We start from the raw sequence: 11,998 nt of genomic DNA on the forward strand, positions 1-11,998 counted from the left end.
TAATGTCCATTATCCGGAAATCTTTCGTCACACATCTGTGACCTCTTCAGCGACAATTTTCGTTTTCGTGTGTGTTCTTGCTCCACTTATTCCTAAAATAAGAACAGTAATAAACAAGTAAAGTAAAAATATATAGTGCGTGTGTTTATTTGGAAAAAAAAAAATGACCGTCTAGAAATACAACAATATCTGTTCCAACACATGATTTCACATCAGAAATCTTGCAACACAAACAAAAATTTTATATCTTGGACATAGAGTTACCGATGGTTTCTTACGCGCGCGAATATACAAAAATATATGTGCAGCTGTGTTCCTTTTGTTTTTCCGTCCACATGAATGGGTTAAAGGTTCACTACAGCTGTTTCAGACGCATTTCCTATTGATGAAACGTTCGATTACATTTTGAAAAAACCGTTTTCTTCAGGTGATTAAAAATTTGATCAGGAGAAAAAAATACCACAAGATGTATATTGACCCTCTCTGTTAGGCATCATTGGAGAAAACAAAAACTTTTTTTTTTCATGATGTGATTGGAATATCCATAAAAAAAATATGCGTCTAAAACAGCTGTAGTGAACCTTTAACGCGTGTGTTCTTATTTTATGCAAGCACCATTCCTGGAACCTTCCCTATGTTGGATCTGGAACTTGCATTGGAACGTGAACTTACATGCGTGTGTGCATGGGTATATATTTGTATGTATGTATGTGTATATTTATATGCATGTGACTATATATGTGTGCATGTACATGTGTGCGTGTGCGTGTGTGTGTGTGTGTGTGTGTGCGTGTGTGTGTGTGTGCGTGGATATATTTGTATGTGGTATATATATACACGTATGTGCTAAACTCAACCCTTTTCTGGTGTCCTGGATGTTAAAATACCTTAATTCAAAAGAAATCATACAATAAATTGTGTGTGTGTGTGTGTGTGTGTGTAAACGCGGAGTAAAACAGGGGACAACTAATGAAGGGAATGTTCTTTTTGTTGCATGTCTCATTTCTCTGGTTTTTTCGTTGTTCGAAAAAAAAGTTCGTTTTCTATGTTTTTGTTTTTTATATTCTCGTTTCTCATTCTGTCCGCGTTTTTTAATGTCCTGTACCCATATATATGAAGGTATGTACATATATGTATGTATATATGCATATATTTATACATTATTTGTGTGTGTGTGTGTGTGTGTGTGTGTGTGTGTGTGTGTGTGTGTGCGTGTGTGCGTGCGTATGTGAAATATTTTCTCGATATAAAACCATACATTTATTTCTCTGTCGTTCTCTTTTATTTGATGGTGATGAAAGATGAAAGCAATAGAGAGGAAAGAGAAAGAGACCGACAGAGAGAGAGAGAGGAGAGCATCGAATGCGCCGTTGTTTTATATGGAATGAATGAAAATACAAAAAGGAATGTAATACAAAACATCAACAAAATAATGTTGTGAAGAATGACACGTGACTTGCAGATGATAACGGTCAAGAAGGAACGGGGGCTGAATTGGCCAATCAGAGTGCAGTTACTGCTGCTGCTTCTAAACTGGCTGTATGCGTGTACTTCGACATCAGTTTGCACATGCATGTGCGTGCGTGCAAATTTGCATGTGTGTATATATGTATGTACGTGTATATATATATATATATATAACCCTATATATGTATATGTGTGTGAATGTATATGTTCTGTACATAAATTTACACGTGTGTGTGTGTGTGTGTGTGTGTATACGAGAGATAGTTAGGAGTGAATGTATGTATGTGTATGTTGGCGTTAGTATGTTTGTGTGTGTAAGCTAGTGCGGGGAACGACGTCACGCTGCACCAGCCAACCCCTGACGGATGTTGCTCGATCACGTGGCTGCCTGACATCACGCGCTGCGTGCGCCCGGACGGAAAAACAAAAAGAACACAGCTATACATAGATTTTTGTACATACACACATAGATATATTTAAATACGTGGCTGGGGCAAGAATATTCAAAGAAGTAAAATGCAATTCTACAATAAAAATAATTATAATTTTTGCCAATAGGCACAACAGTGACAAGATATAGTATATATACTATAAATTTGGCCTCGGTATCCAATCAGGTTCCGTAGTGTAGTGGTTATCACGCTCGCTTCACACGCGAGAGGCCCTGGGTTCGATCCCCAGCGGAACCAGTGGGTTATTTTTTATTTTAGTACATTTCTAAGTGTCCTGCTCCTAGATGTAATCAATGGCATTCTGACTGTAAACCATTTATTTTGTTCTACACAGGAACTCCAAACCCCATAATTCAAAGTCTTTTATTAAGACGATCGGTAATGATTTCAGTTAGTTTGGGCTGTTAACATGTCTAAGAAGAACGTAAAGGTTCTTTAGTTCGAATTTCACCAGTTTGTTTCTCCTGGTAACTTCGTAACGATTTCAAATTACTTTTGGGTGGTACCTGGAAAGAAATTTCACCCCACCCAATATGATTTTAGAATATTTTATCCTCCTCCTCCTCTTACTACAAGAAGAAGAAGAAGAAGAAAGAAAGAAATTTCAGATTACCGGGGAGTAACTTAAAATGGAGTAGTTTAAGGTTATTACACCGGTTTCTTTTATCGGTGAAACGATTCGGTCAACTTTCGTAAGTCACTAACGCTTTTGAGAAATGCATTAAACCCTTTACGTCCCTTTTTATTGATAAGAGGGCAGTCATCAACTTATTGAATTCAGTATGATTATTTTTCGTCATGCAAGCTTTTGATGTAACAGAAATAAGAGAGATTCGAACGCAGTGTTGAGCCACATATCTTTCTAACATCACTGTTGCTCTCACGGCCACCAACCTAATATCTTTGAACACAATTATGATGTAAACCTCTACTTGGTCATTCAGTGTGCTAGAAATAGCAGCAAAATGCCCTCAAAATCACACCCCGACTGTCTTAAAAGATGAAATGGATATATAAAATGGGCTTGAGAACACAAACTGAAAATGGAAATTTTAACGTTACTCAGGCGGAAACCCCCATACTCTTCGTTTCTTTGCCCCTCCCCCCTCTACCAAAAATTTCAACTACGGAGAATATTTTACAAAAATAAATAAATAAAACTTTTTAAATTATTAATTTTAACCCAACAAGCCCCCGTTTCTTTTTCTTTTTTTTTTTTGTTTTCTTTTTAGCATTTCATAAATTGCTTTTGGGGACCCAAGTTTAAAAGCACGGAGATAACGCTTCTGAAAATAAGTTTGTTCATAATTTCAATATTTCAAAAAAAAGTTAATGCCGATTGCTTACGATAATTTTCCGCTTCCATTTATGATTTTTAAAATGGCTGAAAATGTAATCTTATAGGATAAATGGATGGGATGATAAAGTTTAGAGTGCTTTAACCATAGGTTTGCTGGGGCTCAAAAACGGAAATAATGATAACAACAGCAACACGCGCGCACACACACACACAAACACGTGTGTTGGTGCATGCCTGCATATTAATGCATATGTAAATATCCATCGTGCTACAACGCAATCTTAAACAAGGAAAATGACGTTAGACAGTGCAATCCTAGACACCTATAAAACCCCCGGATGGTTATGGATTTAAAGACAGGATGATCTGACCGGGTTAAACATTTACATTTTTTCAACAATACACAATGAATATTTCCCCGCCCTGAATCTCATCTCCTCTCGAGTTTTTCCACATATTTTCTGTTTTCTCCTTTATCTCGCCATACAAAATGATTCAACCACATTTTTCCACACTACCGTCCTAATATTTTCTCCACATTCTGCCTACCATATTTTCGTCACATACCACAACTTCTAGAATTTTTTGATACCATGTCACTGTTTACTGTACACACCATACTTCCATATCGTACAATCTGATGTTTCCTGTATTATTTCAACAGTTTACACGTGATAGAACTTATAGTTCAATGGATCAGCTTCATCACATTCTGTGTCACGCTGAATTTCCTTGACAACTACGTTAAAGGTACGCGCGTCTGTGGAATGCTCAGCCACTTTCCCGTTAATTTCACGAGCATAGTATTCCGTTGACCGATCTCATAGCTGAGCGTCCAGCCACCACACGTGATATTTCCTTTGTATATGTCCACATCATACAACTAATTGACGTTTGCAGAATATATTGTCAACGCTTTATGACTTGGGGAAATAGCTTGGTAAGATCGGAGGTAAACCTATGGACATGCCTCTGTATCATCCAGAATCAAAGCTGTTGAATGAGTTCAATGCATGCACGAAGCTTCGGATCGCTTGATCCGATATATTCTAATGCATTTATAGATCCTCTGCGTCGTGTTCTAGAGTTCCAACGAGCTGTGTTGCATTATCTCAAAGAATAACTTTGAATTAATTCAATTCGATTTTCGTGTGATAATCTTTTTTCGCAAGTATCAATTCCTTTTTGAAATGAATTGATGACATTATCGCAGATCTTCAAATTCCAAGGGTTTCACCGTTTCATAAATATTTCGAATGGCCATCATTCTTTTATTCCTTTGCTTGTTCCAGTCATTTGACTGCAGCCATGCTGGATCATCGCCTTTGGTCGAGAAAATCGACCCCAGGACTTATTCTTTGTAAGCCTAGTACTTATTCTATCGGTTCCTTTTGCCAAACCGCTAAGTTACAGGGACGTAAACACACCAACATCGGTTGTCAAGCGATGGTAGTGTGACAGACACACACACATATATATATATATACGACGGGCTTTTAGTTTCCGTCTACCAAAACCATTCACAAAGTTTTGGTCGGCCCGAACCTATAGTAGAAGACACTTGCCCAAGGTGCTACGCAGTGGGACTGAACCCGGAACCATGTGGTCGGGAAGCACGCTGCTTACCACAGAGCCACCCCGACCTACTTTATGCTCCTTTGTCTTGTTGAAGGAAAACATCTCATATTTGGATCAACTGGAAATTTGTTATATATCAGAGACGAAAAGGTTGCATAGTACAGTATTTAAACAAATGAATCCCCAATCGCAGGCGATCATTTCTTTTGTATATGTCCAACCAAATTGCCGAACTGTTACCTCGAACTAGTAATCATCTTAGTTTCAAACAGTATAAAACAATGGAAATACGAAATTAAAGAATCTCAAAGCATGTAATATTAGTTTAACAATATCATACAGCAATAATTCCAATCGGCAGAGAATCTTTTCTTGTGAGTTAGATTTCATAGAGAGGTTCAATCTTTGTTTAGTCCCCCCCCCCCATGAATAAACCTACGATAAAATGCCTTTTAGCAGTAGTCGTTGAATTTCAGTAATAGCTAATCCAAGTGTTCGTTATCTAATGTGTCCTATCCCTCTTTAAAACAATACAATGTTATATACGAATAATTTCACTGCTATTTCAAGCAGGAATAATATTAATCTTCGTGTGAGAGTGGAAGGGGCATACCGAATGGCTGTCACTGCCTGACCTAAACCAAAGAAATTGATTTAGTTGATGTTCAATGTCAGCAAACACCAACGACTTTCTTCAGTTGCAGCTAGATACACTGGATAAGTAAAGTGTAGCTGTAGATGGTACCTGTTTATAACTTAATAGACTGGGTCAGTGAGAGGATCGTTTCATAAGAGTTTAGTACATTAACCCATGCTGCATGGGTTCAGCCAACGTCGTCCGTCTCTTTTCCAGGAATGTGTACCTTGAACAACATTATCCAACGTATCCTTCTTCTTTCAAAACGAGATGTGTGGGTGATTTAGCTGTTGCTTTTAGTAGACTGAGCAACCTAATAGTACAGTAATTTTCAGTGCATTGGATTTTTAAAAACACAAGTCAATGGAAATGCTCACGATCTCGAAAACCCGCATAATTCATAAAATCGAGGTAATAGCTATCAATATACGGTTTTAATTTCTTCCTCGTGTCAAAAGCTGAAACAACTTCGTTGCGTCGGTGTTCCTTTTTAGTGGGTTCGGAATACCACTTCGGAAAGGAAGATGTTGCAAGGGAAATCACTCTCGCATCATTAACCAACGGCGACAAGTTGCTAATGAAATTACGAAAAAAAAAAAAAAAAAAAAATTCTAAATTGCTCTTAAGTTTCAGATATATGCTGCCCAACAGAAAAGAATCTCAACATTCATTGAGGAAAAGTACCTGGAAAAAAAAAAAAAACCAATATAGATTATACTGCTATTCAATAGCAATATAAACTCGAAAGACTAAAATGAACTTAAGTCAATCACAGCATCTGCATTGGAAATAGCTACATAATCTCTACCAAATTCCATCCACCACCACTTGGAATCTTTTCACTTGACCAATTGTTGCACATGTCTCTGAGTTTAATCAGAACTTGTTAGAGGTCGCTTGACATACTGCAAACAGCAATTCAATGTACCTCATAAATAACTCCTAAAAAGACAGGTGCAAAATGAAATATCTATTATACATTAACTGTTAAACTACAGAACACTACCTACCACCAAGTGGCCACAATCAAAATGGCAGATAAGCAGGTGGAAAATTCATCTAGTCATTTAGCCTGCTAGAAATAGCAGTTGAAGTTCCCTTAAATCACTCACCTAAACAAGGTAATACACTGGATAATGCATTAGATTCGTGATGCCTGCAAAAATAAGTTTCACATTTTTTGGCACAAGGCATGGATTTTGGTAGATTACTGCACTTTCAGCACTTGACTAGTACTTGAAAGGATGAAAGGCAAAACTGACTATGACAGTATGGCCAGGTAAGAAAAAAAAAATACTGCTAAGCAGTCGGTCTAACATGCAAAAGAGTCAGACAGCTCACCATCTTAATAATTCTTATTTTGGAACACGACTAGCAACTTTGAAGGGAAGGGTCAAGTCAATTGTATCAACTCCAGCACCTGACTTCTATTTTATTATGTCAACCTCCAAAGATAAATAGGCCAACTTGCCTGCAGCAGAATTTGAACTCAGAACATAAAAACTAGAAGAAATACTAGTAAGCATTTTGTCTGTGTTAACCATCAACCCCAGCTCACCACCTAAATAACTGTTTCTTATTATGGTACAAGGGTAGTAATTTTGAGGGAAGGAATTGGTCAATATCATCAACCACTTTACTAAAGTGGTATTTTTACAAGCCAAGGAGGAAAATAACAGGAAGTGCCAATGAAGAGATCAGCTCTATCAGGGCTGGCATGAGATTAAAGGAAGTAAAAAAAATCAATTTGGAACACAGAGTAAAAATACCATAAAACAATTTTCCAACATTCGCACACCACCAGCCCAAATAAGTGTGCTTCTATCAAATGAGAGTTGTGTGTGTTTGAACAGCAGTTACCACTCTGTCCAATAATCAAGAGGATATATGGTCTTAACATCCAAACCCCCACCCCACGATGTCATCCTTCCTTTTCAAGTGCCATGTAAATTGCCTCTGATTTTTCACAAGAAAAAAAAAAAAAATTTTTTTGTTACCTCACCACAAGACAAACTTGTTGGCTAGATACAAATTTGTTGTATCTGCCTTAACACTCAAAACAGACCAAACACTACAAGGCATTTCATAAAAAGCCCTAACTCTGCCACTAAAGTGATCCCCTCACAACTTTTCTAAACAGATCCATTGAATTCTTAATAGTATCTACTCCACCCAATATTATTGGTGAGTCTCCATACTAGAATGCAAGTCAAAGTTGAAATAATAAAAATATAAAATAGAGAGACAAGCTCATAATCTTTCAGTGGGGGAAGGGTAAAGCAGATTTACATTGACTCCTGACACTTGACTCAGTTTTTTCAGCATCTGTCCCTCTCCCAGAAAGATGAACGACAAAGTTAACCTCAACCAAACAAGCAGTGTAAAGATATATAACTAAAAATCACAAGGCATTTAAAAATCCCTTGCTGGTTCTGCCAAATAATAAAATATCCAAAGTGAAGAAAAGCAACTCATGTTTTTAGTGAAGTGAGGTTTATTCAGTAAATAAAAGGATTTAAGATTGCATTTATTTTATTTGAATTTTATTTTTATTTTATTAAAAACTGACTGGTCTGAAAGCTTAAAATGAATCATTATCAAAACAAGTGACAAAAAACATCAATTAATTATTAATCAACCAATGATGATGATGATGATGATGAAAGAATGCTACACATCTCACTGAAAGAAATGCATTTTTTAAAAATGATAACAGAAAAATAAAGAGATTTAGTTTCCAAAGATATTTTAAATTTGAGTAGGGAACAGTGAAAGACAGATCAAGCTCCATCCCAAATATTTTATATAATTCATTTAATCTATTGAAAGAATAGGGATTTTACTAAGCTCTATGAACTAGAGCTATACATATTTGGCCAACTGCTCTACCAACCAGTACCATTAATATGGAAGTAGGATTTCATGGATGGTTAAAAAGGTCACTGAGCATAATGAAATCAGTGACAGAATTGAAATTTATAATTAGCACATCCAACAGTGTTGGATTCAATGACAAACTTCCATTTGTTAATCTCTTACATAGACATCCTACCTGAATGCCGGGGAAAGAACAAATGACAGAAAAATATTAGTAAAATAAGCCACATGTAACAACTGAAAATAGGAAAGATTTTGATTTGATAGAACAGGTCAGTTAAGCAAATGAATGTTAATATAGAATCTATGCATATCATTTCACATGAATTAGTTTACAATTACTAATTAATCTACACCTACCCAACAGCTAATTTCTGTAAGGTTTATATTCCAAGAATTATTCAACTCACTGCATACACAACTAAAAAGATGACTAGCCAATGGAATGTCAATGAGGTCATTCAAAATAGCAGCCAAATTCTAAAGCATCTTATCTTACACTAGTGACTTGCCTAAACGATTCTGATGTATACCACAATCAAATAGAAGTATACAAAATATTTCAGTGTTGTGCAAAGTACATCAAATGTGGGGAGGAATGTCTTTCAAAAGGGATCTACTAGATCAAGGCCGACGTGAGGTTGAATTTTAAAAAAACTGTACATGAACGCCTGCATCATGGAAAACAAAATGTTCGCTTAATGATGCAAGGGAGATAATTCATGCCGGTCTTAAAACCATCAACTTCCTTTCAACACAAACCCATGTTAACAAAAATCAATATCCATACGTTAAAAACCAATGAAGTTATGGTCTCAACCTGAGCCACCTAAGTAAACTACCATTATACAGGGAGGGTTTAATCCAATTATATTACTATAAGCGCAACACATAACAGGTCCGAAAGATTATGTTAGTTACGAGCTGTTATGAATGCAGCATTATTCTAAACAGATACTTCAATACAATACAAGACCACTTTATGTCTTCTTTTATGGTTAGCCATGATTTTCTGCATCTGAACTTAAGGTACGAATTTTGGCATTTTTAAAATTTCATGTATTTCTTTGTGGAAATAGCTAGGAACCAACATCCATCAGAACAGTCACAACAGATACCACAAGGCATCAGTTCATTTAATATCCAGTTTCCAATACCAGTATGGAGATAAAAATTTTAACCAGATATTACAGCCAGATGGTTTACCTGTTTAGCAAGGGACCATTACCATTTCACAGGTTTTCAAAAGTGCATAACCCATTTTGCTTAAGTAAACACATGGAATGTCAACATTATGCTTCCAATAGTTATCTACCAAATCCACTCAAAGAGCATTGATCCTTAGAAGACACTTGTCCAAGATATCACAGTGGAACTAAACTTGAAACCATTTAATTCAGAAGCAAACCTTTCAACCACAGATCCATTCTGTATGGTTTAACCCTTTAGCATTTAAACTGACCGTATCTGGCCCCAATATTCTACCTATTTTTATGTTGAAACTGACCAGATCTAGCCTCTTAGATTTATTCTAAAAATAAATAACCACATCATCAAAATCATTTGGGTAATACATGATTAATACAAAATGTGAATAAATAAGCATTGCATGACAAAATTATCTGAATGCCAGAAGGTTAAGAGTAAGTTTAAATTGTTTTCAATAATTTTGAACGAAAAGTTATGCAGCATTTAAACAGCATTTAAAAGAAATAAATTTCATTCTCACACCATGTACATCGTTTCTAGTATTCTAGTAAAGGCATCACACTACCAAGTTACTAAGACTCCTGATTGAAATATAATCATAGTATTTCTAGGAAAGATAGGGATTCTCAGGTAAAACAAACGTCTTACAATAAACACAATTAATTAAGATCTACATTTGTAAATATTTCATCATACATTAATTTGGCCCTGATGTTAGAACTTACTTTTTGGAATAGCAAACTATTAATTATTCATTGCAGCTAAACTGTCTAGACTTGTCTTAGTACGCTAGAAATGGCTGGTTGGCTACAAAATGAGCAAGATACTAATGATATCATAGTTAATAGGACGTGGAATTTATACTTTTCAACAGAAAATCATTTTCTTCCTTACATTCTGATTTTGCCATCAGGTAGTGACTAGAGTTGGATGTTAGAAACTAAGGGGGATAACTATGCAGTTGACTTTCTAAGGCATCTGGTTTGGATCGAGCTGTAGTCTTATAGTATCTTAACTTCAATCACAACTGGAAGACGATAGCTTACGTCAAAAGAGAGAAAGAGGAAATGGAAAGCAATTTGAAAAGGCTATTTTATCATTTATATTGATAGAGACACTCAGAGATTGAGTGAGCAATGAGCAGAGCTTATATATATATATATATATATATATATATATATATATATATATATGCAGAATTGTGGGGAGAAAGAAAGAAAATCTGAAGTAGAAAACTGTGATATGGAAGATGGTGCATGTAAGAGAAAGTTTATAAAAGCAGCTCCAAGAAGGAGTGAACACACTTGCCTGATTCTATACTGGCAATCTCTGCAATGGCACTAGAAAAATGAAAATGGTAGTGAAATAAAAACACACACATTTATATATAAAATATTTATATAAACAACAAGTATAACTATACAGTACAGACAGGTTGTGCATATGTGTATGTATGTATGCATGTATCTATGTAGCTTAGCTGGAAGTAGCATGGAAAGGAAGGGAAGTCTGTGCTATCACACTAAGAAAGGTTTACCTCGGGTAACCTTAAATATAAAGACTTGTGGTACAGAAAACACAGACACAGTACTCAAAGCCTCAGCCAACAAAAAAAACCCATTGACATAGGCCAACTAACAACTGGAAGTTATAGTTTAAAATGAATAATAAAAATTAATCCTCCAACCTTTATAAATAATGTAATAATTCCTTGAGCAGTTCAGGTTTGAAGATCAAACTCACAGCAGCCCTTCATTGCATCCTTGCAGAAAACGTTTCAGTAATAAAATTTATAGGTCATCTGCAGCAGATTGTTGCCTTGTCCAAAAGCAATATTTAGCATTCATCTACTTAATGTCATGAACTTGAAACACTCATTAGCCTGAGCCATTTACTCACATCTATTGGTTGATGGCTATTTTAACAGTAAAGCCCCTTAAGAGAGTACTAAGAAAGCAGCTTACACCACTTTCAGACACTTGGGCAATCAGAAGGCAGCAATGATACATATCCACAAAGACAAACAATTGAGATATCATGTCAGACTTCTTGTCTACAAAGTCAGCTTAGTAAAGCCTTTACCGACATCCAGCTATTTTTTTTTTTTAATATTTTATAATTACACTCACAATTATACATATATCACACACATACCTGTCCAGAGCAAATGCACTCACACACGTCCCAGTACATCCATCCAGGTCACACACTAACACCTCTACATCTGTCCACCACAACTATCCCATACAAAAACATAATTACATTTGCCCAGTCTACATACACACATGCATACAGATAAATATCTTCCATAGCTACAATAGATTCAAATCATGTGTCTTGTACACACAAGCAAAGAATTACTCTATCATTCAACCACTTGCTACTTATCTGGGCATTCTGTAGAAAGAGGAAAAGGGTGTGGCATAGAGAAGTTGGGGGTAAAACATCAACAAACAATACTGAGTAACTTAGAACTAC

General features: G+C 35.9%; 1 non-coding gene across 1 annotated transcript; it reads left to right on the plus strand.

Annotated features, from left to right (window-relative positions):
• The first annotated feature begins 2,083 nt into the window (after positions 1–2,083).
• On the plus strand, positions 2,084–2,156 carry Trnav-cac (transfer RNA valine (anticodon CAC)). Its single transcript has one exon. It is a non-coding gene; the product is annotated as a tRNA-Val (tRNA).
• Positions 2,157–11,998: the final 9,842 nt, after the last annotated feature.

This window comes from Octopus bimaculoides, chromosome 20, assembly GCF_046866305.1.
Source record: "Octopus bimaculoides isolate indiv1 chromosome 20, ASM4686630v1, whole genome shotgun sequence".
Taxonomy (NCBI): Eukaryota; Metazoa; Mollusca; class Cephalopoda; order Octopoda; family Octopodidae; genus Octopus; species Octopus bimaculoides.